We start from the raw sequence: 26,981 nt of genomic DNA on the forward strand, positions 1-26,981 counted from the left end.
GAAACTGCTACACGACAAAGACAGACGTAATGTTTGAGAACTGTGAATAAGCTAAAGGAGCTGGCTAAGAAGTTCTTCTACACCCATCTCATTCTTCAGACTTGCCTCCAACAAATTATAATACGATTCAGTCGTTACTGACTCATACTGACAATCGACAAACTTAATCCACCAAAAAAGCACGGACAAACAAAGAGAAGTCTATATACACCTTATTCAAGAGACTTGACTTCACAAAAATCACACAGACCCAACATTGATTCCGATGGCGAAAAACTGAAATGCGTCTGACAGTATTTATGAAGCAATGAAATATCACATATTTTAAATGTATTAAGAATTACAATAATCTCACCTCAAATTATAGATTTGGAACAGCTAAGAGTATTTTTTCTGGCCAGGGTCGATATATTACAGAAAATAATGACAGAATTATTACAGGAAATTAACTAGATCAAAAAAAATTAAAATCAAATCTCTTCCCTGGAATTAAAAATTGAAAAGAAAAAGAACTTCAAAATAATGTCTTATTGGATGACGTGACCAGGTCGAAAATCTGACTTGTGAAAACAGCAAAATGATGCGCCGCGAAGCGAATGCAAGCGTCGTGAATTCGCAGCGACGAGCGGGTGAATAAAAAGGACACAACTTCTTATTACGGCGGTGTTCTCGTCACTATTCGATTAAAAATCGAGATCAAAAGGAAAAAAAAGTTCACCAGTTTGTCCACACTCACTTACTCCGGCCAGCTGGACCCCCGAGTGTTTTTTGTTTTTCGTCACTATGGAAATTCGAAAAATCCAACAAAATTAAATAAATAAAGTCCCCTTCGGCGTAAACATACAACCGACCTTTGACATCAGAATATCACATTAAAATATTATAACAGTAAATAATAAATGTGGATATATAGCATGAACAATTGTCAATTTCGATTTAGATTAGTTGAACAAGTAGGTTTTTAGTCTCACTGACAATTTTCTGTTTGATAAGAGGCAGATGGGTAAAATCAAAGTATGAGTCGTTTTTTTAGATCTCGTGTGTTTTTCAAGTCTGCTATCTATCAAATGTTTTAGGTCAGCCGGCTCTCATTCATACAGCGGTCGGGTCTGCTAACCTCGAGCTTCGGCCGTTGTCCTCATACAACTGATGCCCGATCCCGGCTCGGTTCCTAACGCTGAATGCCGCCTCCTCCGCCGAATAGTGGACGGAACCATAAAATCTGAGATACGTTTTAAATCATTGCCAAACTAAACAATCGCCTTTTTAGTCGAGTTCGACGCTCTTCTCGAAAAAGACAGCCAGATAGACTAGGTGAGTGAGAGAACGACTCTTGTCGACAACAATGCCAGAAATGTCATTCATTTAAAACAAAAAATATGGAGGACGTGCGAACCTGTTGCGAATTAAAAAAAAAAAAAAAACAATGCCAACACCAACAAAGAACTCAATTTCATCTTCTTGAAAATCATGATGAATAAGGACAACATAGTCGATTGTAATAGCTATAGAAATTCAATCCTAGACAGTAATAAAAATCTTGTATTTTGAAATGACATTCTCTACTTTCTATTGATCATTTTTCGAAACGAAAATTTAATTAAAAAGGATTGTAGGGATGAGATCTGTTGGACAAGACTTGGGTAAGATTATGGAGATTGGGTGAACTGTAGGGTATTGGGAGAGTTAACATTACTTTTTGGGTAAAGTTGATTTTAAGGTCGTTGTGGACGGTAGTATTGGAGACTTAATGCGGAGCAGATACGGTTGATTAAGAGCCTTAGGTTGAAAAGAATGAGAAGATTGGATAATGGAAGGTTTAGCAGTTCTCCACAGTTCTGTTGTAATAGCGTTTGTATTTTTTTTCGATAGCTTGGATCGTCGTCTCCTAAATTTGTAGAGTAGACCGTCTGTCTGTTGATCTGATTCCATGTTAAGAGTGAGTCTAGCTAATGAACGAGTCACGTTTGGGTAGGAACATTTTTGTAGAAGGTTGTGAGAGAAATTTACTTCGGCGTATAAAGGCGGCTCCAGACCTGCGGTATTCGCCGAATACCAATTGCCCCGAATATTTGCCAAGTCTCTAGATATTCGTCTTGACATTCGCCAAATAGTGTTTTTTTTGTTTTTTAGTTGTTGCGGAATTTGCCAAGGGCCGTATGAACGCTCAACTTACTACAACAGTGAAACCGTCATTGCTGCAGCTGCGGTTTCTATTCTATGTAATGGCTACAAACTAATTAAAAGAATATATTTAATTATATTTTTTTATTTATTATTTTGTTCATAAAAAATTATGATTCGTAAGAGAACCTTTCCAAGTTATTGATTCCGTTCCGTAAAAATCAAGGAACTTCAAAACTGTTGCATTGGGCCCATCTATTCCAAATTAAAAAAACTTGTTTTTGTGTAAATTAACACATCTATACTAGTTAGCAACCGTTTATTAATGAAAAATAGATAGTATTAAATAGAAGTATACACTTACTGGTGATTTTGATAACAGTCAACAGTTGGTTAAAGTTATGCACAGTTACAGTTTGTCTGTATTTGTTGTTCCTCCGGTCTGATTTGTTCAGACAAAAAGCAAAATATAAGAAGATAATGAGCGGGCACCAGATAGTCTTTTAACTATCGAGGGGGGGGAGCAAATGTTAGCGGCCAGGAGATAGCTCCGCGTGAGACGGGAGGGAGGGTTCGCAATGAAATTGACTATTTCTACAATTAAGTAAATAAAGAAAACAAATAAAGAAATGAAAGTGTGATGGTTTAACTACATATATTTACAAATAAGGAAATAAAACTAAGGTACTTATCCTAACGAAACTAAAACTGTATACATAAAAATTAGGCCTTTCTTAAACAGTAAAATGTTTAAAGTGAGCAGTCACTATTTGTCTTATTCCAGACACAAACGCGACGGTATCCAATATCTTCGACGATATTTACAGTAGATGAAAATCTTAGATCACGCACGTAGGGCGACTCGTGGAATCCTGCCTATGTTTAAATGGCTTCCTCTCGCCCGCTCCAGCTCCGAATAAAGGGGCCACGACTTAATTTCCCGGTTACACAGTTGATTCCCGAACGGTTCCGATGGTTTGAGAGCAGTTACTTCATGAATATTCGTGCCCTTTGAAGCGGACAAGAAAACTGACAAAAAACCGAGCAAGGCAAGCACCGGATAGTGTTGTTCGGCGAACATTTGCACGGCATTCGGCGAATACCGAATGTCTGGAGCCGCCTTAAGCAGGGAACACACTTACCCGATGCTACGCCAGGCGACGCTACCCGATGCTACTCGACGCAAATCCAAACTCAGATTTTCCATAAGGTTGTATTACCCCCGTGCACATCTACCCGATGCTATGCCACGCTACCCTACTCTACGCTCTTTCATCCCCACTGTCCAGATTTTCGTCGGGTAGCATCGATTACAGCCGAAGACAAAAGAACCGGACACTCGTATTTTTATTCAAACTTCATGAATTATTGTAGTTATATTAATTACAACATACTTATTTTAATTAAGTGAAATCAAAAATTCATTAGTAATTAATTAAGGTTTTTAGTTGAGATTAAAAAAAGTTAATGGCACGAGAGGGATTCGAACCCACGACCTTCGGCTAGATACGCCGCTGCTCTACCACCTGAGCTATCGTGACCTCGATTTGAAAAATGGCAAAAAGAAGGGAAAATTCAAAAGGTGAGGTTGAGATGAGAGGTTAGTGTCCGAGTGGATCGAGGTCACGATAGCTCAAGTGGTAGAGCAGCGGCGTATCTAGCCGAAGGTCGTGGGTTCGAATCCCTCTCATTAACTTTTTTTCATCTCAACTAAAAACCTTAATTAATTGTCATGTATTAATTGGTGAAGCGGACCACGAAAGTAGTGAATTAAATTCAATAGTTTTTATTTTTTTTTAAATTGATTTAAATGATTTGGCATAAAATTGATCAAAACACCGGAATACCATTTATTGATAGAATGAATTTAACTAACAATTTATTACATGGATTTGCTCATAAAATTTAACTAAAATTTATTATACAATTTTGGTCATAAAATTATTTAACTAACAATTTATTACATGGTTTTGTTCATAAAATTTAACTAAAATTTATTACATTGTTTTGTTCACAAAATTTAGTATATACTAATTTTATAATTTATACTAACCGTAGCCTAAAGCGGGGAACACACCCCATGCAACGCTACGCTACGCTAACCGATGCACCCCGACGCCTTGTCTCCTTTTGGTAGAGTGTGCACATCTATGCGACGTCAAGCGCACGCGACGTACAGTCACACGCTGTGTATCACAATTCAGTATCACAATCGCAACACATCTTTTGTTTTTAATGCATTATTTTGAGCGAAACCATGTTATAAATTGTTTACTAAATTTTATGAGCACAACCATGTAATAAATTGTTAGTTAAATTTAATTGTTTTAAATAAAGTTATTCCGGTGTTTTGATAAATTTTCTGCCTAACCATCATAATTAAATAATTATTATAAAAACTCATGATGTTTTGATCTCGTTTAATTTGTCTTACATTAAAATAAGCATGCTGTAATTAATGTAACGACAATATTGCATATACTTAGTTTGAAATAAACTACAAAAAATGTAATAGTCCGGTTCTGACGCTACTCGACGAAAATGGTGTAATTTTATGCGCAAAACTATGTAATAAATTGTTAGTTAAATTTTATGAGCAAAACGGTGTAATAAATTTTAGTTAAATTTTTGATCTCGCTTAATTTGGTTTATATTAAAATAAGTGTGTTGTGATTAATATAACGGCAATAATACAATAGTTTGATATAAAAATATGTGTGCCCGGTTCTTTCGTCTTTCACAGTACTCGACGCTACTCGGCGAAAATCTGGACAGTGGGGAAGGAACTTGGTTGTTCCGCGTAGCGTGGCATCGGACAGATGTGCATGGGGGTAATACAATCTTATGGAAAATTGGACTTTGGATTTGCGTCGGGTGGCTTCGGGTCAAGGAAGCGGTGCGTCGGGTGTGTTCCACGCTTAATTTGACGGGAGAAAGCATATGTAGAACTTGTTTCATATATTTAAATATTAACAACATTTAATTAATGTTTTTAAAATACTTGAGTATACTTCTAAAGTAGTTTACTCCTTATATGTTAGTATAATACTTTTAAAGTATTATACTTCTAAAATACTTCTAGAATACTTGAGTAACCTTTCGTCAGTTAGATTTACTAAAAATATCTCATGTGTAGGAAAATCAAGACATTACAATGCCTAAAAGCTAAATATATCATTTTAGCTTAATTCCAGATATCCAGGGCCACATTAGCATGTTTACTGTTTTATCGTACTTTCTTTTTAAATTATATCCGAATATACAGCTTTAATGAAATAAATCTCATACGACGATTGATATTTGTCGTGTTTGTATAAATAAACGAAACCAGATTTGCATACAAAGAATTTAAATCGCGTAACAGGTGAGAATAAAATTTCCCTAAGCAAAACAAATAAAATAGCTGCAGTCACCTTGACACAAAACTATCTCTCACAGTTGTTCCTGGACTCTCGCCGAGTAAACAACAGCTCTCGTGTTTATAATCGTGTAAATACGTATTAACACATTTTTCAAGTTAATACTTTTTTTCTTCTTCCTTGTACATAGCAAATTTACTTAAACATGAAAAGGTAGTAAAGATTATTTCAATTTTTTGTTTTCGTGTTCATCGAACATAATAGAAGAAAGGCTCTCAGACAATTTCAAAGAGCCCCTACAATTGAAAATTTAGTAAACTACAAAAAATTAAATGCCCGGGCTAATTGGATTTTCAAACAAGCCCGGCGAACTTCCTCGATTAATTTTACTGAGACCATCTCAAGGCATACCCCTTCAACTAAAGTTAGGAGAAAAAATCTGTTATTTCAGGTAATAAGCCGAGTATTATCTATAAATGGCCTTTTTGCTAACGGTAGCAAACTAAAGTACCCAGTAGAAATAGTTGAGACCTGAGGTAATCATTTTTCTTCAGTTTCAGATGACAGTCATTACGAACCATCCTTTTTAGATAAAAAATGATTTTACAAATTTCGAAATTTTGTAAGACGATGAAAAAACGAGTAAAAGGATACTCCCTTGGACGTGATGGTATGCATTACGACATGCTTAATACCTATCCGCATTTTAAACAACGCTTATGAAAACTCTATAATAGAATATTTCGCGAAAAAGAATTTCCCTTGCGATGGGGAGAAGCCGAGATAGTACTGATTCTAAAACCAGGAAAAGACAAAACTTTACTACATATCTACCGGCCAATTTAATTAACAAGTTGTATTTGTAAGTTACTCGAGAGAATGATAACAGACGTTTTGTGTTGTATCTAGAATCCCACAATCTCATTTCACCAGAACACTCTGGGTCAAGGAAAGGACGTTCCAGCTTAGGGACCGAAATTTTGGAAGCATTTCGAAAAAAGGAAGTTTTAATAGCTTTGTTTTTAGACCTGGAAAAAGCATTTGACACGATTTGGAGAAGAGGAATCTTAAAGAAACTTAAATCATGGGGTATTGAAGTACAGATGCTTCATTTCATGAAAAAACATCGGCCCTGATCTTCCTTAGTCTTATTTTTCGTCAGCCAAAGGTTCAACATTTCGAACGTTCGGTGTCTGACAATATCACACGACAAACTGCAAACTGAACAGAAAATGTCCAAAAACCCGCCGAACAACAAAGCCACAAAACGAGCATGTTCCCCGAGTCAAACCACGGATTAGTCAGTACCCCGACATCGTTATTTAAAATCAAAACCAAAGGTTACTTTATTTTTTGTTTTTTAATTTTAAACAGGTTTCTTGATAGATTAAAGTAGGAATAAATTTTAATGTAAAAAACAAACAAAGAATTCAGATTTATAAAGTGTAGAGATGACCGAGTGGTTGGGCGTCCAACTTGTATTTTTGTAGTACGTAGGTCGAGTTCATGTTCATTTTAATTATTAGTAATTGGAAAAAACAGTCTTTTTCCGTTTAAATACATTAAAAATACTAAACAGACCCATTACTGAAGATGTTGAGAAGCTGAAAAGCGTCTAACATAGGACAGCCAAACAGCGAGGATATGCAAACCAAAATTATCAAAAACAGCCAAAATTGCGTATTATTTCTCTAACATAATTGCTAAATTAGTGAACTAATAAAAATAACATGATTTGACCCCTCGCCCACAATACACAACGGATAGTTGGACGTTAATCCTTAACGACAGCGATTACTTTACTCTAGTTGAAGAAAAGATGCTTGTTTTTAAAAATCAGAGCATTACACAAAAAATAGAAAAATTGCATAATAAAAACTACAACATACAACAAGGAAAATCAAAGTATTATAATTATTGTTAATACATTCTCATTCCATATGAAATCTGCCACGAGATAAAATGTATACTCACAATCAGTCCATTGTAAGTGATAGAACACAAATGTGAAAATTCCACGTTACTGTACGTGTTTATCAGTTGTACACGCCCTAACGGACAGTACGTGATTTTCTAGGATTAGTCCCTTGCAGGATGGAGGTTTTCAAATGAGAGAAGTTGAGGGAAGTCGAGTTGATTTGGGTAGGAAGATACAACAGGGGGTGAGTGTGAATGTTAGGAATATTTCAGTGTCGGCTGTCACGTGTTAGCCAACCCTAAGGAAATCTATTTGCTCTCTATCCACAAAAACTTTCGGGTCTTTACCTAGGCCCCAAATCTAACCGACCCCTCGCGCACGAAGTCTTGGGAAGGAACAAACGGCTATTTCGGTTCTAGCCGACCATCCTGACGCTTTTTTATACCATACCCTAGGGGCATAAATCTTTTTTATAATAATTCTAAGCTGACACTTTAGCATGGGGTGTTTTTCCCCACAATTTTCACACTGAGCTATTAGTTTTGCTCGATTATCCAATAAATGTACAATTCCTCAGGTGTCTCATTGTATTTACAATTAATAATGATTAAAAGCAGCATAAACCTGCAGGACATTAATTATTATTACTTGCATCCTTTGGGTTGTTATTGGCAAATAACACACTGTTAAAACAAAAATAAGGACCCACCGCACACTACGGACTTTTCAGACTTTACTCGGCCGAATATTTATTGGCTGCTTATTCATAATTAAGTCTTATGTGAGTGCGCACACCGGAGCGACAGTTGGACAGGCTGCACAATTCTTTTTCTTCTTAAAAGTTTGCTCGCAAAAAGATTATTACTTCGCTGGCATCAAAGGACTACGCAGTCTTCGTCAAAACATGGTTCTATATGAGACGGATTTCTATCTATGTCGTATTAATTTTGTTCATGTATATTCGGTTCACATTTATGAATAAGGTCTCTACACTCGCCCATTCTTAAATTATTATGGCATCTGATGGCTCTCAACGGATTTGATTCTGTACATTTATGTGGGATAAATTGCGTGACCACCTTAACCATTTTTTTTTATTGGATTTTATCCACAAAAAAAAGCTGTCGTGATGAATTCTTCCTCATTCATGGTACCAGAATGCGGATCGGATCGGTGCTTTAGCCGCTCGTAATATACTATTTTCTGTTAGCCAATCCGAAGCAGCATTCAGAGCTTCCTCAACACTGTTCCGTTACACTTAAATTTTTCCTCTTTAGATAAATAACGATATCATCAGCATAGAGCGTTATCTGAATGGATAACTTTATTTTCTTAATTATATTAAAGTCTGATGCAGATTAACATGGCACTAAAAACGCAACCCTGTGGTACCCCATTTTCTTGGATAAATTCTTTAGAGTCAGTTGTACTGCATCTCACTCTAAAATATCTATCAGATAGAAAATTCACGATAAATTTTAGCACATAACCATTAATATCCATCGCAATAAGTGAGTTTATTAGTCGTCTCCATGTCCGATCGAATGCATTTTCAAGATTTAGGTAAACGGCTAGGACCCTATAGTCATTATTAAATGCAATTATAATGTTGAATGAATCTCTTTTATCTCAACTAAAAACCTTAATTAATTGAAATATATTAATTGGTCAAGCGGATCACGAAAACTAGTGAATTTAATAAGATAAAATGAAGTACATCTTTACTAGTAGTATACGTACTTTTTTTATCTCAACTAAAACCTTAATTAGTTGAATATAATATAAAAACAAATTACAATTAATTAAGATTTTTAGTCGAGATAAAAAAAGTCAATGGCACGAGCGGGATTCGAACCCACAATCTTCGGCTAGATAAGCCGCTGCTCTACCGCTTGAGCTATCGTGACTTCGATCCACTCGGACACTAACTTCCCATCTCAACCCCACCTTCTGAATTTTCCCTCCTTTTTGCCATTTTTCAAATGTCGTGTAATCGGATTGGATTCTCGGCGACAAATGAAATGGCCACGGAGAGCTTCAGTGAAGTATGCTTCATTTTAAACTTATTAAATTCACAAGTTTCGTGGTCCGCTTGACCATATAATATATTACCATTAATTAAGGTTTTTAGTCGAGATAAAATGTCTGAGCGGATCGAGGTCACGATAGCTCAAATGGTAGAACAGCGGCGTATGTAGCCGAAGATGGTGGGTTCGAATCCCGCTCGTGCCATTGACTTTTTTATCTCGACTAAAAACCTTAATTACTTGTAATATATTATATGGTCAAGCGGACCACGAAATTAGTGAATATAAAAACAAATAATTTACCTTACAATTTGAAATTTTTTAAATATAAAATCATTGGGCTCTTAACAACCTCATGAAAAATAATTAGGACCCCCAAGCTTGCAAACGCACATGCATATGCGTTTTCGTCGCAAGGAAGGTGACTCCTGTTTCCTCGGTTCTTCCAGCCACAACGTTTATCGCTGAGTGCATCATCCCTCCGACCTCAACTAGGTCATCCCCGAAAGGAAAAGCACAGGTCGTGGACATACAGTAATCGTCTGATAGGTCGGGGGACACCGTCCGCGATACCGTTAACTGCGATCGAGAAAAGTGTAACGCTTATCACTGAACTCAAGAGGTACTCTATTCTTTTGATCAGTCCTTGGAGAGCACGGACCCTATCTGACACGGAATCTTCGGTTCCTCAAGAAAGCCTCATGTAACCGTGGTAATTTGCTTCTAAATCCTATATCCCAACATTTCCGAGGTATCGAATATCCCCACGTCGTATCATATGCTTCAAATAACACAGCCAGAGCGTGCTCTCCATTCAGAAACGTATTCAGAATACGACTCTCGAGAAGGCATGATCGGCCTGTGTACTCCTGCCTGATACTGGCAGTAGAAAGACCATATAAAGATCAATTACAATTACAAATTGAAAATCAGGTAAAATTAAATATTATAATAAAGGATTCTTCTTTCATAAAATGGTTTTAAATTTTTTTATCAAAATTAAATATACAAATATATCTCAAATTAATAGAAGAATCCTTTTTTTAAATTTTATTTTATATGATATTTCATTTTAATTGTAGTTTATCTTCATATATAGCTATACTTTAGTAGCCCACTTATTTTAGATTATAATTTACAAAAATCTCAAATTAAAAGAAGTCATTTCCTTTTGTATTTCATTTTATATCATTTTAAATTTTAATTGTAATTAATTTTCATACGGCCTTCTAACATCCCCATTATTTTATTTATTTATTTTTTCAAATGCAGGAATTTTACTTAACGTGCTTACATTTCACACCATTTCCAAGGGTTTTTGGTTTTAAAGAAAAGGCTAATTTGCAATTAAAAAGAGTCGATTTGAAAATAAAAGGGCTAATTTGAAATTAAAAAGTGTTAATTTGATATTAAAATACTAATTTGAAATTAAAAAGATTTAATATGAAATTAAAAGGGATAATTTAAAATTTAAAAAAGTTAAGTTGTAAAGGTAAAAAAAGGCTAATTTGAAATTTGACGGAAAAAAGTTATAACCTAGACAAAATTATTTAAAATATTTTCCATCGGTCTAAACTAATAAAACTTGAACTTTCAGATGGCCAGTACTAAAACGATAAGTACCGGCAGACGGTTTATTACCATGTCGTATAGTGGAACTTGTTATTTATTTTATTTTTCGTTTAAATCGTAAACATATGTATATATTTTATATTGTATTGAAGTTGAAAAAGTTGTCCACAATTTAAAAATAGCTCTTTATTAAAAAACATGTTGAATATTTCTGAATTGCTTGTCTTATTTTTGTGTCGGCTATCCACGAAAGTGTACGATTTTAATTTGACGTTAATTTATTCTTTACCTTAATGCATTCGAACCTTTTATATTTGTATACACATACACTTCGTAACGTTTACTTTTCGTTTTGTTTGACCGGTTTTATGTTCCTTAATTTTTCTGGCAAAGTAACAATATCAATTAAACCCATTTTAACTTCATAGCTTGTGAATTAGTTTTAAAGAAAGCACTATGAATATTTAGTATTTTAATTGCATTATCTTTTAAGAATGTAAAAACTTTGCATTTTCTTGCAGAAGGTCATAAAACGACATCATTCATCAAAGAACAGAAAGGAAGTTGTTAAATCTCTGGTTAATGAATTCATACTCGTAGTCCTCATTATTTAAATTTTCAAATCGCTTCGATAAATTTTTCTTTTCATGTCCTTCCGTGTGGCAAAATAAAACACTTTTAAAATAATATTAATTTTCATGGAACATAGATTCCACTGATATCTTACATGGTATAATGCATGACTTTGTATAAAAAGAGAAAAATATTATAGTTTAAAACACAAAGGGTGTTGCAAAGAAGCTCCGCATTGCCGATTTATGAGATTTTCAACCGCCAAACAAAAGACTCCAAATTAAAAATTGTGTTGAAATAATTTTGTGAATCGATCAGAATAAGAAGAGAACCGACCCGACGCCACACAGTGTACAATTAAATGAACTCCCGATAATAAGTAGTTTTAAACAAATATTTTTTATTATTATTATTATTATTATTCAACTGTTCAGACGGCTTTAAACGAAGGCTTAAAGCAGAGAATTAATAATATTATTATAATAAATGCATAGCGATGGAAGGGGGTTTAGATTAGTTATCAGAAAACATATTGCCAGGAGAGACGGATTACAGATTCCTTTCTTGTAACTTACGACTTCTTACAAGGGAAAGTGGTAATGTCTCATGCTCTGATTTTAAATTACCTGGAGAGACATTTCAGAAAGTTTGAATACTTGAAATTTCCTGATGCGTTGTGTGCAATTATTGAATTAGGTCAATAAAGAGGGTCAAACAATCTGTTTAACTTTGACCATTTATCACTATGCTGCAGCCCTGATTAAAAAAAAACCTTTTACACATATAAATGATTCGAACGTCGGACGCTTGCGGAATTATCATATTATTATTATCATATCACTTATATTATCATATAGTTGATTGATTTATCTAAAATGCGATCGTCCTTAAAAGGACAATGAAGATCTTTAACGTCCGCACCTAACGTTTTGATTCTCAAGATGAGTGCCGACGCACCTCCTTGTTACTGCCGCAGCATTGGTGTAGAGGCAGCTCAGCCCGAGGGGCCAAGACAACCTCGCTCCCCGCTTGCCCATTCCGAGTGGTCGGGTCCGCATTACGCATTGAACCGTATGCCGCGCGCAAAGGGGTACCTAAGCCGAAATATCAGTCTTGTCTCCCACGCACTCCCTAGATAGAGAAGGCCACTCTATCTCCCAGAGTATTGGGGCTTCCCCAGCGTAGAAACTACCGGATCCGCTATGGCCGCGGTTTTGTTTAACGAGGAATTGCTAACCACCCCCTAGAGGAGAATGCCTACGGTAAAAGCCGCCAATCGCGCTCAGCCTACACCTGCGTGCAAAGCATACTCGAAACGGAGCAACCGATTCACTACCCGTTCCCATCCGCCACTACTCACGCATTCGAGGGACTTTTCAGCATAATCATAGCGTCCTCAACGCTTATACGCTGCCGACCAATCCGCCGTATCCCGTGAGGCCGGGTGTATAACGATGGTCATGAGCAAGTTTCGTGCTTAGGTCGCAGACAGAAGACAGCCTCTTCTCTAAGTTCCCGCCAGGGTCGTCACCACGAACCACTACGAGTCCATTCCCCCCAGTGTAACAGGGGCTGAACCTTGGAACATTTCTGTTACCCCATAGTACAGTTATGCATCCTCCCTCGTCTATGCAGACAGGATCTGGTACCCTAACCCTCGTGTGCCTCTGATAAGGCACTCGCCGCCCCATGCCGACACGAGTACAGCTTGTGCTTTAGAGAGGTTGCCACGTCCTCAGGGCTACAGCATTATTTTGAGCCCGGACACCCCCTTGTGACCAAGGGTTGGGAGGGGTCACAGGGAAGAATGAAGGACATGCGGTTTCGCCGAATGCCCATTGCCGCCGAATATTTGCCAAATCTCTAGATGCTCGTCTTGGCATTCGCGAAATAGCGTGCCTACGTATACACAAATGCAGGTTTTGTATAACCTCCTAGTTGTTGCGGAAACGGAATACGTATTTTCCAAATGCCGTGGAAGTCCTCAACTTACTACAAATCATGATGGACAACAGTGAAACTGTCATTGCTGCAGCTGCGGTTACTATTTTGTGCAGTGGCTACAAACTAATTAAAAAATATATTTAATTATATTTTTTATATATTTTTGCTTTATTTATAAAACAATTTATGATTTGTAAGAGAAGCTTTCCAAATTATTGGTTCTGTTTCGTAAACTTGGAGGACCTCCAAAACTGTTGCATTGGGTCAATCCATTCCTAATAAGAAAAACAATTGTTATTGTGTAAATTCCAACATCTATACTAGTTAGGAATCGTTTATTAATGAAAAATAAATAGTATTAAATAGAAGTGTACGCTTACTGTTGATTTTGATAACAGTTGACAGTAGGTTAAAGGTACGTACAGTTATAGTCGATTCCCGAATGTGTGGATGAATTGAGCGCGGTTACTTCACGAATATTCGTGCCCTTTGAAGCGGACAGGATAACCGATAAAAAGCCGAGCACGGCGAGCATCGGATGTTGTTATTCGGCGAATAGCCGAGCGTCCATCCACAATAGTCGGGATTCATCGACAATTTGCGCGGCATTCGGTGAATACCGCATTCTGAAGCCGCCTTAATATTGTTCTGTTTCATCTTCGTGCGATGGACCTCCTCCAAGCACCTCTCCCTCTGGGCCTTTTGTTGTGGATTGTGGCCTTTTGTTGTCGGCAAGCAGGTGTACCCACCTCCAACCCCTAAAAAGAAATCTCTTTTATCCGTCGAGGTGCCTCACAGTCTCTTCGAAACCTTTTTTGTCCACACGGTAGGTTCAATAGGGGGGGGCCTCTACGCCAACCTGCAACCGTCCTTAAACACATTGGTCCTTTTGGGAATTCCTCCCATCATTCTCATCCCTCGAACAAAAGAAACTTTTGAATGGCATCTCGCATTCTTGACGGAATTTGTTAAATATAAATTTGTTATGAAAGATAGATATTCGTAGATTAGGCTAGTGAAAACGATGTTACTAGTCAAAAATCAGTCTCGTTTCGCTTTCTAAGACGATACTAAGTTATGTATAGTCAGAAACTTACAATTATTTCTCACTATTAAGGGTGAAATATATATGGTCTAATTATTAGCCATCTTTTTGAATTATAACGTAGTTTACCTGGGGTGTAGTCACTTAAAACGAAATTCAGGCATACTAATAGCATTTCCAAATTCACCGGATGTTCACATCTTCCCTACTTTAAATCCGGATACATATTGTTTTCAGTTTTGAAACTGGCCACTTGTGAAATACGGTAAACACAATAGAATTCCATCTAAACAGTTTCCTTTTGATACGAATTAAGAAAGGCTGTAGTCGAGTATTTTAGAATATACTTTCCGTTTCCGGCAACTGAAATTTGACAGCCTATAAATAAACTTCAAACCGACTACATGAAAACTATCGGCTTGATCTCGTCACCTAAACGGGCTAAGTGGAAAACATCACAATTCTGCAATTTAATGACATTTACTACACTTACTGTGCACGACTAAAAATACAAACAATTCCGTCCTATTAATGACAATTGGCAACCATAAGTGCAACATCAGAGAATTGATTGATGACCTAGCCTTGTTTGAGAGTTTGAGATAAGGGAATAAAAGACGATCATAAACATTTGTATAAAACCTTCTACAGCCAAATAGCAGACCGGGTACACGTTACAAACAACACATACAAATGTGCCTGCTGAAGAAATCCGCGTTCGCCACCGTTTCTTGAAGGATAGGACTGTTATTAAATTAAATTGATAACCCTTTCACTGCAACCATTCAGCTGTAAATGAGATAACTGATAAACACGGCGTTTATACGCCGTGCGGACGAAAATATGGGTAGTCAACAATACTCATAGGTCCAGGAGGAATTGTGGAATGAATCAAGTTAAACACACATACTTGGTGGAGTATCAATCTAGGACAGTGGTAAGAAAAATTTTCACTCAAAAAAAGTCTAGCCTGAACATACAAAAGATTATCGGTCACAATTATGCAAATTCTTGGTAGTAAACCTACAGCGCAATATGTAATAAACTTATTTTATTTTTAACAAAACCGAGGCAGTCTAGCAAAAATTTACTACCGGCATCCGGGACGTCACAAACATCAATAAACACTGTTCAAAACTTCCACTTTATTTAAAGATCAAAAAAGTTCAACCAAATTGCACTAAACAAAAAATGAGTTGCAATTAAGCAAGATAATCGCACGGCCTCGGAAAGTCATTAACAGCTACTTTCTTTGCTATTTCAGCTTCTACTCAAGCGAAAGGTCGCTCGCTGATCCATGGAAAGTCAATGACCGCTACTTTCTTTGGGATTTCAGCTTCTAAACATGCGACTGGTCACCCGCTGATCCGAGGAAAGGCAATGACAGTTTTTTTTCAGTTTCTACTCGCGCTATATCGCTTACAGCATAAACAGCTCGCAGAAGATCCATGCAAAGTCAATGACAGCTCCTTTTTGACGATTTCGCACTCGCGTGATATCGCACAGCAGGTAGCATTAACCCCTTAACCTTTTATTGTGGGAACGTACATACATCACACGTGAGCGTAAGTTTGAAAACTTGAAAATAATCCAAAGTCCAGTATAGTACTGCGCGATTCCTTCGTAAGGTATGTGAAGTGGACCTGTAGTTCGGTCGTTTCCGATTACTTCGGCGTTTTTAGAATTTCAACATCTTCAACGGTTGGTCAACACTTCTTGATCCTTGTGAAATGTATACGATGATGAGAAATCACCGAACTAGACTATCATCGTTATTATCTTGAGTGGATCTGCCTGGGTCCGTAAAGGATAGATAGTGTGTAAAGGAATCGCAAAGTTTTGGCCCTTTAAAACTATCACAAAAACGACCGAAGAACTGACAAAGAAGGAAAGTCATGTTTCAAAATGATCATTTTGTGGGAGAAAGCGGGCTGGCAAGTCAAAGATAGTTTTGACAATTCGATAATATATCGACATTAAGAAAATACTTTTAAACTCATATTTATACCAAACGCAAGCGATAACATTAACAAAGATTATAATATTAAATGATTAGTTCAAGAAAATATAATTGCATAACTAGAAGCGGCACGGCTGTAGTTAAGCGACAGACAAAGGTCGAAAGGAGAAGAACACGCAGTCTAGTCTCATTTATATAATTTCTTTTAATAGAATTTTATTAAAAGACCCACGTCCTACGTCTGTACCTGTCGCTCGTGTATCGTTACAAATTCACCCGCAATCTCGGACGGTTTAACTCTTCCGGACCTTGCAGGGCATATGTTTTTAGCTCCTGCTGACAGTGCTAGGGCTTTGGTCGTAAATAATAGATACTGTGAGCAAGGAGCAATTTTAAAAGTTTTCGTATCCCTTTTCCTATTTGACCGATCAGGTTATACATTGAACTGAGTGATTCCTTTTTTTTTGTCATTTTTAACCAACATATGTCATCAATTTCACTGTGCACATATCAGTGTGAATGACAACCGGAAAACGTTAAACTGATATAATAATTTGAACCCTATAAAAATTAAGGTAATATTTAATAAGTTATATTTAAAAGCTAAACATAGTGAAGTAATAGGTGCATATTCTGTGACTTGCATTAAAATAAGTTTTCTACTTGTTGGGTGTTTTCTAATTTAAAAAAAATGTATAGCCGAAAAATCTGTACTTACATCATCACTTAAGAGCGCCAGAGACGTGTTGTACGTGAAATAATACGAAATCAAACAGAACAAGAACGAAAAAATCAAAATAAACAGATAACCGTCATTGGAAGTGACGACAAGGAAGCCAACGTTGAACTGAAGACTGAACCCTGAAGCCGGGTACGAGACCAACCGGACCGTGGTGGTGGGGGCGTTAAAGCGGAGGGGATTCAGGAGATTTCAAGCCGAAACCCCTCCACGGATCTTCTCTTTTTCTTTTCTACGCCACTTCTCATTCTTCCCTGTCTTTTTTCTCACTCTCTCCTTCTTCAAGTCTTCGAGATTCTCACACCTCGCCGGTAATAGCGCATTTCCACCTATCTCACGGCCGTTTACTCAGCCGGCGAAAGAGATTCCCGTTGATATGAAGATTCCTCGTACTATGAATCTCATATGTGAGCAATTTTGTCGTTGCTTTGATCAATTATCAGTGACGATATATTGTGGAAAGGCCTTCGAGGTGTCGAACCTGTAATTGAGACATTTCCGATCGAAATTTTATTTAACGAGCAATCGAAAACGTAAATGCAAAAGCCTGTTCGGTAAATTCTCTAATAGACTTCAGCCGAGTACCTCATCTCGGCTATTTGGATCGAGGTGCAAAGATGACAATAGCCATGCCTTCAAAGGATAGCCAGAATCTCGAGAGTGTCACGACACGCAAGAATGGCACAATTACACAGAAGACAAACACTTTGNCTCCAATTGCTTTAACATCGAACAAATAAGTGATATAAAATACTTGGGACTAATTATCTCCGAAAGATAGATAGATATACTCATATTGATAAGGTCCGGAAAAATTCACAGTTTGGGCTAAGGATAATTTATGTATTGCGGAACAAATGTGAAAGTCACTTAAAGGTATTATATTATGCCCTAGTACAATCACATATCCAGTACAGACTGGTCTGCTGGGGAGGTGCATAAGCCAATGTACAGGTTTCACCAGTCAGCTATTCAGACAGTCAAAAATGTTAAAAGCTTTGTCACAAGTGGACACTCGCTTCCAATTTAAAAAAATACAATATTTAATATTACATTACCTTATGTATATAGAGTTATAAGACACTTGTTTTAACAGAAGGGAAATAAAATAGATAAATGTAAAAGTTTAAATTTTAAGTTGAGGAACCCAATGGAGTATGATTACCTCAACCTAAAACTTCTCTAGTGCCAAACCGTTTCTTGTACGAAGGCCCTAAATAGGCGCATACACTTCCAGAAGGCGCTTGTAACAAGTGCTTTAATTTTAAGAAATATTCAAAACAAATTAAACAATGGCTCTTCAAGCAACCAAAGTGTCATATCGAATAATACAATTAGACACAACTTCATATTTAATTTAACTAAGCTCTATTGATTCCCCAAGGAATGTTTGGATGTTTCCCATGGATCGTTTTTCGTTCATTCTTTAATCAAATTGTGGCAGGTAGCACTAAAATAGGAATTCTTCTAGAGTACCTATAGCAACAACTTTTATTTTATTGATATAAAAAAATTGTAGTTTTATAATTTAATTTTTAATTTATATATATATTTTCATCTCGATGTATATACTAACTTGTTTGTATACCGTATAAAATAAATAAGTAAAGATGGTGGAAAAAAGAAGACAAAAAGAAATGGGTGAGAGTATGAAGGAAAGAAGTGCGTGAAAATTACAGGGAGGGAGAGGGAGAGAGAGAGAGAGAGAGAGAGAGAGAGAGAGAGAGAGAGAGAGANTGATTCTTAATTATTAATTGTTTGTTATTATCAGATAAACATTGATTAATGATTTACCATAAAATCTCTGGATCCTTTTTTACTAATGATACATAAGTAACGATTGTTCATTTTCGAAGATTATTGAAATTGATCGCAATCTACTTAAAATGAGGCTCGAGTGTAAAATAAAACTCCCTTGGAATTATGCAAAGTGGATGATTACATATCGATAAGTAGGTGTTACCGATGTTGCTCCTTTTCGCAAAGGAGCCTGTGAAAACAAAATTGTTTGTCCGATAAGTGCACAAAACTGCGAATTGAAGGAATATTAAAGAAAAGAAAAATTATAGATACAACTGTTCGACATGGAACCAAAGAGCAAAAACAAAAACAACTGATAATCATGCAGCTTTTGGTAGATCCTTCCCGTGCTACCTAGTTCAATTATAATCAAATCAATCAAACAATCGATTAATTATATAAAATATTTATAAAATACATTAATAATGTTTTCTATATAACCATAAAAATTATCCATTAGCCTATGCAAGGTAAACTAGACTGTAGTAACTAACATTATTATGTACAATCGGAACGTGTACTAAAACATAATAAAAAAATAAATCCAAAATTTAAAAAACAAACAATAATATTAAACAACATTTGAGTGAAAAACAATGAAAACAATGTTGTAAAAGAAGTGATGAAAAAAAGAATTTTATGTAAAATAAGTACATGAAATTCACATATCTTAACATTTGAAGTAATTATTTTTAAGGTTTACTTTGAATGTATTAATTTTTTCCAGTTGCCTGATTTATTTAGGTAAATAATTAAACTATCAGAATTTTGTTTGTAAGAAAAGAGTTTTTGTATTGTTTTGTTCTGCGTTTTGGAATTACAGTATTTCCAGTACTAAATCTAACTGGTTCGATAAATTTTTTTTATTTTTTCGTACGGATATATGGGTTGAGTCATTTTTAAAGCCTTGTTGAAAATAGTTAAATTTAAATATTCTTGGAAGTCATTTATTCGTAATGTTCTCAACTTAAGATATTTATCTTCCATTCTTGAATGTAACGCAAGGTCAAGAACATAACATACACATTTAATTACTACTATTTGTAGCTTATTCGATAATTGGTGAGTAATATCAAACATCACAGCTAAATTGTAATTAAAGTGCGATATAATCAACGTCTTAAGTAATTGAGTTTTAATTTTAAATGTTTTGAATTTTAACAATTGAAGGGGATGAGAGAGTGAGAGGGAGGGGAAGGAAGTAGAGAGTTTGTGTGAGTGTACTAAGAAAAGAAGTAAGTGAGTTTACGAAAAAAAGACGTGAATGAGTGTCCAAAAGGAAAAAGTGAGTGATAGTAAGAGAGATTGAGAGAGAGAGAGAGAGAGAGAGAGAGAGTGTGTGTGTGTGTGTGTTTGTGTACGAAGAAAATAAGAGAGTGAGTGTACGAAGGAAAGAAGAAAGTGTGTGTACGAGGAAAAAAGGTGTGGGTAGTACAGAATAAAAGTGTGAGAGAGAGAGAGAGAGAGAGAGAGAGAGAGAGAGAGAGAAAGAGAGAGCATGAAAGAATANGCACGATAAAGAAAATGTTTTTCTGAAACCTACATCACACCCGACCGCATCTCACGATATCTGAATTACTATCGATTAACGGTCACTAATCTTTAAACATTACATATATAATTCAGTAATGGTTAAATGGTAGTTCAGCTAATTAATTCTTCCAATGGGTCTATATTAATATCGGATTTATGGATTGTTTCAAAACTTCCATTTAGAATCCTTTTTAAAAAGATAGTTCCTACTCACAGTAAGTTACTTACTGTGTGTAGGAACTATCTTTTTAAAAAGGATTGAACACCGCACTCACTCCATCATTCATCATTTCTCTTACATTTAGATGTTTTTATACAACTGCGATAATATAGTTTTTCATAATAATTGATTCAAAATATGTATATGGTTTAACAAAGTTGTTTTGTTTAGTGATACAAGTGCTGTTTCTTGTAGATGTACAATATTCGTATTATTATGATTCTTAATTATTAATTGTTTGTTATTATCAGATAAACATTGATTAATGATTTACCATAAAATCTCTGGATCCTTTTTTACTAATGATACATAAGTAATTCATATTAATTCGCTAATTTCATGTGTTATTATTTTGGAATGGATTACCTTTTTTTTGCCAGGGGCATTTCAGCCCAGAAGCACCAGCAAAATATCGCTACACGCTCGATACACACACACTCACACTACATTTGTTTTACAAAATTCCAAGCTATCAGCTATGTCGTTTATTTTGTTATATAATAATGATAGTGATGTAAATAGGATTGTATATTTCTGGGTAAGTTCTATTGCATTTCTTGTGTTTTCGAAATATTTAAGATAGTTATGTAATTTTACATTATTTTCTTGAACAATTCCTATCCTTTTATTGACTACTTTAATTAAACGTTTGTTTAATTGTAAACAGTTGTTTTTCTACGTTGTGTTCTAAAGTGTATTCATTTGTTTGAATTGTCATTAATATTTCATCATATTTTTCTTTGCCGTTATGGTCCATATTTCCAGTCAGCAAACAGATTGCAGTCCCTAAACCATTATTTAAGCCTCTTTTGATTCTAAAATTGTTATTTCTGGTGTTCAGGTGAATACGGTCTAGTTTGTTGTGAGTGTTTTCAAGGTATGATTTGAGTGTGTATACTTGATGGATTTCTATATTTTGGGGGTTTTATTCAGTAAGATGCGAATGTTGTCTTATTCGTCTTGTAATAAGGTTGTGTTTATATGGCGCATATAAGTGTATGATTTGTTCAGTATATAAGAATATTGAATTTTTGACACTACTGTGCCAGTCGTTTTGTCGAGTTTTGTCACTTTATAGCAGACCGTCACGGGAAGTAGAAGGAATATTAGGATCATCTTGACCTGAAACAGATTTAAAACCGGCATTATTTTTTCTACGTCTTTTTATTCTATTGGATTGTATTTTAAAAGGTTGTTGTTTTTTGAATTTGGGGTTAGTCGCAGTCTTACTTTGTGGGTCATAGTTTAATTCCATATATTTTGGTTTGTCTTTCTTATGGTATGTCGTCTTTGCAAATATTTTATTGGGTATTGTAATATATTTTTCACGCTGTTTAGTCTTTCTGTTCTTAGTTCTTTCTCTTTTTCAATTTTAACTTTAATAATTTTGTGTAGTATGTCTAGTCGGTCTTGGTATTCTTTTGCTCGTTCTTCAGTTATAAATTGTTCCACCATGTTGGTTGTGTAAGGGTTATTCGTAATTCCGTATGTTATTACGGGGGTCATGTTCAAAGTCGAATTTAGTGTGTTATTAAAGGCATAAAAGTTGTTCAATCTTTGGTTAGTTAAGAATATATTTTTCCCAGTAAGACCCATCCAAAGATGGTTTCCACTGCGAAGGAGAGTCTGTTTGGGAGTTTGATAGTATGTCCTCTTAAAATTTCTCCAGACCTGCGCCTAGTAAAAAGCCAATCGGACCAGCCACATGAAAACTTGGATCAGCCAGTTCATAAGGCTTCAGATGATCATGAACCTCCATGAGAACACGACAAGAAGGCATATCGGTGCAAATTCGGTCGATAACTATGGCGATGTTGTGGTAAAAGACAATTAATCATTTTTTCTCCTCCAGAAATTTCTTGATTACCTAATCCTACTATTCGTTGAGGGTTAGGTGCATGGGAAGGGCGAGCTTCCATGCTCTTTCAGCTATAATAAACGATCTCTGTGATCCACAGTCTATTTGGATTGGCAGAGGATGAGCAAGACCGGTGATATCTTTAATACTAGGAAGAGCGGCACTAAGAGAACATCTGTATCGCCGGCTAACGCTGATGACAGGACGGTACCTTTTACTGGGGAAATTGGCAATTCATTTTCCTTTAACGATTTCTTGTCTTGGTTAGGACGAGTGGATTCGTTGACGAGATGTAAAGTTTTGTTTCCTTGGCGGAAGAATGAAGCTTAAGTTTATAAGTTCCCTTGTCGATCGAAAAATGTAGTAGAGAGTGGTACCGATGATTGCAATGACGACCATAACTTTGTGAGGGACTGGTCTTCAATATATGTCCCAGTGACAAGCAATACATATATAGCGATTCAACTGTTTGTGTCGAGAAAATCGTTCACATGGTCTCGTGGTAGGAACGAAGAACACTCAAAAATTGGATGATTATCTGAACAAACAGGACATTTAAAATGATCGGCAGATATACCTAACGTTATCAAGGCGCTCTTAGTCTTTCTACATGCTTTATAATCGAACTCTTGTGTGGACACATTCAATTCATTCGAATGTGTTCGACACTGCATTGGTGAAGAATAAAGGTAACGAAATCCGTGAATCCGGGTAGCTCCGTGTCCCATGTGTGCTCTTGCTCAAAACGTTCCCTTGTTCGAGAATCCAGTAATCAAAGTCCGAGAGTGCATAAAATGAGCCCTGTCGGTCTTCCAAATTCAAATTTACGAATGCTTTGGCGCTCTCTAGTACGACCGAGGAGAAAAGTTTTAACGCCGGCAAGCTAGATTTGGCAATCGGCTTAAAATTAAAGATTCTGTTGAGATGGTGTTTCGCTAAAACTCTTTTATTGTCATATTTATTTAATAATGCCTGCCAAGCCTGGTCATATCCTCCGATGGAAATTGGAATGACAGCAATTGTTTGAGCCGCAGCTCCTTGTAGCGATGATCGGAGATAGTGAAATCGTTGGTCTGAGTCAATACTCGGATTCGAATGAATTAAGGAAATTTAGGTGTCCTTGAAGGATGGGCAGCATGAAATATCTCCATTGAATGTTGGAATATTAATTGTAGGTCACTTTATGGTCGGTTGCCCCTCGCTCCCGAGAAGATAAGGGCGAAGCAACAAAGTTCAGGATGGATGAAGAGCAAGCCACGAACAAAAAGGAAGTGTTCAAAAGGCCAAAGTTATATAGATAGTGAGAAATATCAAAGTTTCTAGTTGAAGATGAAACTGCCAATGAGCAAGTGAGAAATGGGATCCGGCCCGGAGGACCAAAAATGTTGAGGAGAGGGGCGGGACCAGCAAACCTCCGATCTCGTTTCTATCAATGCCGGTCTTCTTTCTCACAACAATACGACTACGTAAAACCAAAGCATAAACCTTGACGGAAAACATTAAAAATAGAACAATAAAACAATTAAATTACAATTAAAAATAAATAGCTATAATTCAATAAATCTTCTCTAATTAGAAAAAACATATAATTTCACGTAATAAATAAATGATTTTGTTTGGGTCCAGGGCAGAATCAGGCTTCGCCCCCTTTTTTCTGTATTCCTCCGACCCTAAGTCCCTGCCCTTTAAGTTCTCGTCTCGATCGCTTCTTGTGTCTTCTTTCACGCCTCCAGCGTGTCTTAGCTTTTGTGAGACGTTTCGTTGCCAATTGTTCGAAGCCTCCCGAAGAGAGATTCTTTGGACCTCTCTTGGTTCCTGAGATTGATGCGTCTCTCTTAAATTGCGTGCGAGTAGTCCAACGAACCTACTACCTCGCTGACATAAAGTCCCTTATAGACCGACGCCTTCCTTTGAACAAATCCTTGTCCTCCCTTACTCCTTTCCTCGAGCCCAGAGTGTTCTAAGGGTGGGCGGACGCCTGAGGCACTCATAGCACCCCTATTCCTCAAAACACCCCATAATCCTTCCTAAAGAATCCCACTTCTCGGTTCTTATCTGTGACCATTACCATAGACTGTCCTTACATTCGAGTCCTTCAACTGTCCAATCCCTTATTCGAAGCAAGTTCTGGATAATTTGCGTACGCGGTCTCTGTTTGACTTGTCATAAGTTCATGGCCTGTCACAACGCTTATTAGTGATCTCCCCTCGTCTCGTGTCAATCCCTGTCGTCCGTTTCCTTGAGTGGGTACAGATTTTGCTAGACCTATACAGTCAGGGTCTAAAGCGTCGAAAGTCATGTGCTTATGCATATGTATGTCAAGCAAGGCTGTCCATTTGGAGTTGGTGTCCGATCTCACCACCGCAGCATTCCTGGCGGCTTTGAACAGATTTGTTGCCAGGCATGAGTTCCCATCAGAGATTTTCTACAACTTTGGGAGAAACTATATATGGGCGGCTCGGAAGCTCAGAGAAATTGTCATATTCTTTAGTCCGAACAAAGATGTCATAACGAGTCAAGTCGCAGCTAAGGGCATCAAGAGGCATTTCACCCCCCATTTTGGTGGCCTGTGGGAGGCAGCTAAGTCCAAGCAGTTAAGTCGGCGAAATGTCTGCTCATCGTTTGATAGGCGAGTCAAGCTTGACATTCGAGGAGTATGCCACACTGTTCGCCCAAATTGAGGTTGTGTTGAACAGTCGGCCACTTGTCCTCCTAGCAATGGCGTGGACGCCTCTTACGTCACCCCAGGGCATTTCCTAACCGGTTCCTCACTCCTTTCTCCTCTCCAAGTTCCTTTTTCTGAAGAAAACAAACCCCTCACTCATTGGCAACGTTTCGCACTTCGTCTAAATTTCTGGCGACAGTGGTCCTCTTCCTATTTAAAAACTTTGATTTAGAAGCGAAAATGGTAACGTAAAGGACACATGTTTGAAGTTGGTGAAGTGATTTGCCTAAAAACCGTCCGCTCTTTTCCATTATCCTGGCCCATCGGCAGGATAACTGAGATTCATCCTGGTGATGATGGTATAGCTAGGGTGGCAGCGGTCTCAGACACAGATCAAACGACAGACTACTAGGAATAGCGAGATCTAAGGAGGAATCATCATAAAATTCTGGAAAGAATTGAAATAAATGAGATGGTTACAACTGTACATGACAAAATGAGAGCAAAACTAAACTTTGACAGGCAATGCTAAGTTGGCGTAGATAATAGACACCTTTGGAAGAAAGGGGGCCCCAAATTTCAAGAAGGGGCCCTAGTATGGTACACAGATTGATCAAAGATGGAACAGAGAATAGGTTGTCACGGGCCACCAACCCAGATTCTCTCTATTTAAAGCGGATCTTTATTAACCAAAAAATAATAATAAAAGGGAACAAGAAACCAAAAATTAAATTAAAAAAAAAACAAGAATACCTTCACAAAAATTTTATTAAGAAAAATAAAACAAATGTAAATAAAACACTCTCCCTTCTATTAAAATAACAACTCAAAATTAACAAATGAAAACAAATGGACCAGCCTTTTTAGATAGTTTCGATAATTGTTTAGCCATCCATGTCTCGATTTCATCTGGATCTTGGGGCGTACTGTATAACTTACAGCTCCTCCCGACACAGAGCGCCTCATCGTGTCGCCCGAAAATACATTTTAAGTGGTGATAAGGTGTAAGGATAAAAGGGCCGAAGTACACCCTAGCGAAGCCCCTTGGACAAACCCCAACAATTTTCCAGGCTGAGGTCCATGCAATACAACTCTGTGCACAGGAGTTTATTAACTAATTGTAAAGACAAAATGAAAGGTGCACAGAAATACATACTCTCAGATTGCCTTGCATCTATAAAGGCACTAGATGCGTATGCTTTCAACTCAATACTAGTCTAGGATTCTCTAAACAGCCTAATGACTCTAGGAAGATGAAACAAGGTTACCTTAAAGTGGGTTCCTAGACATGAAAGCATAGACGGAAATGAACAAACTGACCAACTAGCCAAAAAAGGGCAACTGCCCTCTTAACTACCACCTAAAGAAGCTAGCAGAGCAGAGACAGAAACACGCCGTCTCTGTTAGGACTAGAGACATCGGCTTATGTCCTTTGTGAATGTGAAGCATTAGACCGGTTACAGTACAGGCACTTCGGTAGGACATTTCTCACTCCAAAAAGAGATCTGCGAAGAGTCACCAAGGAAAGTGCTTAGTCTTACAGGTAAAAGCACTCTTCCAAAGGCATAGGTATAGTTTATAGGGGGGTTTCACAATTTAGGTCGCAGTGGAGGAATGGATTTTCACAATTCTATATCAACCCCT

At 36.8% G+C, this 26,981-nt stretch overlaps 1 protein-coding gene across 5 annotated transcripts in view; it reads right to left on the reverse strand.

Annotated features, from left to right (window-relative positions):
• The window catches only part of LOC106668941 (repulsive guidance molecule A-like), a 74,660-nt gene that overhangs the window by 31,998 nt on the left and 15,681 nt on the right, over positions 1-26,981 (reverse strand). For 2 of the 5 annotated variants that reach the window (XM_014398155.2, XM_024225423.1), the window contains exon 1: positions 17,241-17,453. The exons of 2 other annotated variants lie outside the window; for them this stretch is intronic. The gene's annotated coding sequence lies outside the window, so the exon portion shown is untranslated. Of the gene's footprint in view, positions 1-17,240; positions 17,454-26,981 lie in introns of those variants that run through there. One more of the 5 variants, XM_014398154.2, reaches the window with a different exon arrangement.

The sequence above is a fragment of the Cimex lectularius genome, unplaced genomic scaffold, assembly GCF_000648675.2.
Source record: "Cimex lectularius strain Harlan isolate CLEC.00 unplaced genomic scaffold, Clec_2.1 scaffold29, whole genome shotgun sequence".
Classification (NCBI taxonomy): domain Eukaryota; kingdom Metazoa; phylum Arthropoda; class Insecta; order Hemiptera; family Cimicidae; genus Cimex; species Cimex lectularius.